The sequence below is a fragment of the Phaseolus vulgaris genome, chromosome 7 (assembly GCF_051622355.1).
Source record: "Phaseolus vulgaris cultivar YP4 chromosome 7, ASM5162235v1, whole genome shotgun sequence".
NCBI lineage: Eukaryota > Viridiplantae > Streptophyta > Magnoliopsida > Fabales > Fabaceae > Phaseolus > Phaseolus vulgaris.
The window spans coordinates 13219782-13223913 of record NC_143504.1 but is presented as its reverse complement, the minus strand read 5'-3'; positions in this window follow the sequence as shown (position 1 = coordinate 13223913).

The following is a 4132-nucleotide window of genomic DNA, read 5'->3' as shown; positions in this document are numbered from 1 at the left end:
TAAAAGTTGAAGAAAAATGTAAACATGACTTAGCATTTGTAAATAATGGGATTTCAGAAAAGGAGGTTCTATAAATCGACCAAGTTGGAAAAATTTGTTTGGAAATGATGTGATGTTTTGGAAAAAGACCTCTTAAATGGTGACAACCATTAGGAGGTATGAAAAAATCATCCCTAACATTTTTTAACCAAGATGGTGGTGAAATAGGAACCTTGGGTAATGAAAAAGATAAGGAAGGAAAACACCTTGGAGGTGAAAGGATAAGACCCATGTCAACTTGGCCTTCTTTGTCTTTTTCTTGTTTACTTGTGGTAGGTGGGTGAGTTAGGTCTTGTTTTACCTTGTTGATCTTTAAGATTTGCTTTTGTGGACAATGAAGAGCTATGTGCCCAAAACCTAAACATTTAAAACATTTGATATTTGAAGTTTTGGTAGGTGACTTAGGAGTAGAAAGATTTGTAGTAGAAACTTTGTTTGGAAACATGGTTTGTTTGGAAAAATTGGAAGGAGAAATTTTGTTTGCATCCTTCCTAGAAGAGTTGTAGAAATCATCATCATGAGTATTTTTGAAAGTTTTGTTCAAAAGATATGATTCTACCTTGATGGCTTTGCGAAACACGCTCTTTAAAGAAGAATATTCTTTTAATTCTACAAAATCTCTAATATCTCTTTTCAAACCACGTACAAACCATTTAATCTTTGACTCTTCATTAGCATGCATATTCATTTTAGTCAAAGTTGTTTCAAAATCTTTAAAGTATTCATCTACCATCCTATGTCCTTGAGGAAGCCTTTGGAACTTCAACAAGTGTTCCTTCCTAGAAGGAGGAACAAACCTCGCGCGCATACACTCTTTCAAAGCATTCCAAGAAACCACGGGAGGTTTCTTGCGATATATAATGTCCATTACAATTTTATCCCACCATTCTTTGGCATAGCCCAAAAAGGATAAAGAAACTAATCTAAGTTTTTGGTCATCTTGGACCTTATACACATGAAAATAATGGTCAACCTTAGTCTCCCATTCTAAATACACATTAGGATCACTATCACCATTAAAACTAGGGACTTTTTTACAAGCAATGTTGAACACTTGGTGATATCTTTGGTCACGGTTATAGCTCTCTTCATGAGAATGATGGTGATGCCTCCTTCTTCTATGTTCTTCTTCACCAAGGACTGAAGCTTTGGAAGGAGAATGCTGTTTGTAAGATGCACCACTTGAATAGCCAGCCATTTTGCAAATAAAAAAACAGCAAACACACAAAAACAGCAAACAAGTTAAGAAACAAAATTAGCAAAAACAGTGAGCTTTTTGGCAATGAAACTGCCGAAATGAACTAAGGCTGAAAAGATATCACTCTCAAAGAAATAATGTTCTTGCACCAATCTGATCTTGAGGCCTTGGAATCCTCAAATGAAATATGTCAAAGCAAGCACACCAATCTTAAGAGCAAACCACCACAAAACCAAAGAAACAATAAAGACAAACAAGAAAAGGTATAAGCAAGGAAAGGTAATTGCAAAAGGAATACTATATGTAAGACAAACTCAAAGAGTAAGAATGAAAGACAATCAAGAAAATAAAGAACTCAATGAGAAAAGTAGGCACACAAAAGATTACCTAAGGAAAAGCACTAGAGTAGATGAAGAAAACAAAAAAAATTTAGCTACTGGAAATTTTTTTTTTTTATGCAAACTGTGTTTGATATTCACTGATTTAACTGGAACGTTGTAGAGCGAACTGGATTATGAAATTTTTACCACAGAAACTTCAAGATGTTAACTCAAAAATGGCACTGGAATCAATTAAAAACAGTAAGCCAATTGAGAGAAATAAATTTTTTAAAATCACTGCCAGATTACCGTATTTTTTTCGGCAGGAATGTACACTTTTTTTATTTTATTTATCATTTTTTGTGTACTTCATATTTTTGAATGATTCTTTTTTCTATTCTTTTCTAACACTTTGAATATCTCAAATCCAGAATTTCAGAATTTTACAGTACGTAAATCAGTTGCAATAAGGAAAAACAGTAAGCACTCTTTTCAGAAACAGAGGAATCTTAATAGGAATAAAAAAACAGAATGATGAACTATCAAAGACATAATAGAAAATGATGTATTGGAACTTGTATAGGTCTAGAATACAAGTATGAACTCAATGCTAAAAAGAAAATGCTCAAAGGATCAACATCAATTCAGAAAATTATATGACACCAAAGCAAGAAACAATCAAAACAATAAAAGTACTACTAGAAGTAATGACATATATGGAATAACATGACTAAGACAAAACTTAACATGATTCAAAAATTAAAAGACACAACACAAATTGTAACAAGTGGAAGGAAGCTTAAGGTAAACTCTAGGAAGGATAATGCCATTCCAAAAGAGCAACCATACTCATAAGAATGATGAGTGCCATAAACCTTTCCACAAACACTTGGAGCAAAAGAAAAACAGCAAGAATACTCAATTAAAATTCTAAAACAGAAACTTAAATTGCAAGAAATTAAAAAGAGCTCTTGAAATAAAGTGCACACAACTCAACAATTAAACAAGAATGAACCCAAGACTCATGATACCACATGATGTGATTCCAATAGCCACATAGAACAAGATTCTTGACACTTTGAGGAATCACCTTGAGCTGGAAAATGTAGAGGCACTTTCTTAGAAGTTGGATCATGGTTCTAAGATCAAGAACTCACCAAAACAAGTACCAAATCCCAAACTCATTTGGATGAACCAAATATTGTCAAATTGAATCAACAAAGGAGAAGGAAAAGAATAAACCGAACAGAATTGAACTTAAAACAAAAGAACCGAACAGAATTTAAAAACTAAACAGAATAAAGGTGCTGGAAAATTATAGGAACCGAAACAAAAACAACTCAAAACTCAAGGCAACAAGAACAAATTGAAGAAGAAGAAAGGAAGGAGAAGAGAATGCTCATGAAGATGGAGGAATGGTTGGATGATCACGCCACTAGAAGAATGGATGCTCCTAGATGAGTGTGGAAGCCGCCACTTGAGGAAACCATGGTCCTTCAAGATAAGACTAGAGAAGAAGCTCAAAGCTCTCCAAATGCTCACTCCAATTTTGAGTATAGTTTCTTTAGATAAAATTCAAATCTGAATTTTACAAAGGAAGCACCTCTATTTATAGCCTAAGGTGCTGAAAAATAGGTGGGAAATTTCAAATAAACTCATTTGAAATTCCCACCAAAAACAAGTCACATGGGAGGTGTGACCTTTTTCTACTATGACACCTCCCAAAAACTATACCTACACCACTCTCCTAAGTCACATGGACAATGTGACTTTATTTTACATTTTCACACACCTTTATTTAATAACCACACCTCCTAAAACTATACAAGAGTATTTCAAAGCTTGGCCTTGCCCCTCATGGGATGGACTTGGGCTCTTTGGGCTTTGGCCTTCTTGGGCTTGGGCTTGGGCCTCATCTTTATTTTATGTCTTCTTTTAATTTTGAGAAGACTAGAAGGAAGAACTTCAAATGTGAGGGTGGATGTCCTCTTCCTCCATTAATAAAAGCCTCCTTTATTTGATTCTCATCAAAGGTGATGCCCCCCGACAGCGACGCACCCGCGACAACAAAGCACCCGTGACGGCAGCGCATCCCAGGACAGTAACGTGCGACGGCAACAGAGTAGTATGTTTCTCCTTGTCTCATTTCGTGCTATATTCTTACTATGTTTTTTTTTTATTTTTTGTGCTTGCTCATCCTTATAGATTTTAGGTCATTGCAGTAGAGTAGGATGCTTCTCCTTGTCTCAAATTTAACAATTATATTCCAATGTGGAGTTTCAACATTTGATTTTCAATCCCATAGACTCTTTGAATGGCCCTCCTACACATTTTTTAATTATTACCTTTTCAGAAATCCAAAACTTGGCAATTCTTTTTAATCTTCTCATCCAATGATTGCGTAAATACTTAATTTATAACTTCTCAACTATCAACTGATAACACAGTTGATAGTTTTTTTAATCTATGTATAGATTCCTTATAAGATAATAGTGTTATTTTTTTATTTTTTTTGGAATAGAGTATTCCCTGCTGTGTGGTATAAAATGTAAATCAATCCATTAATTTATTAACA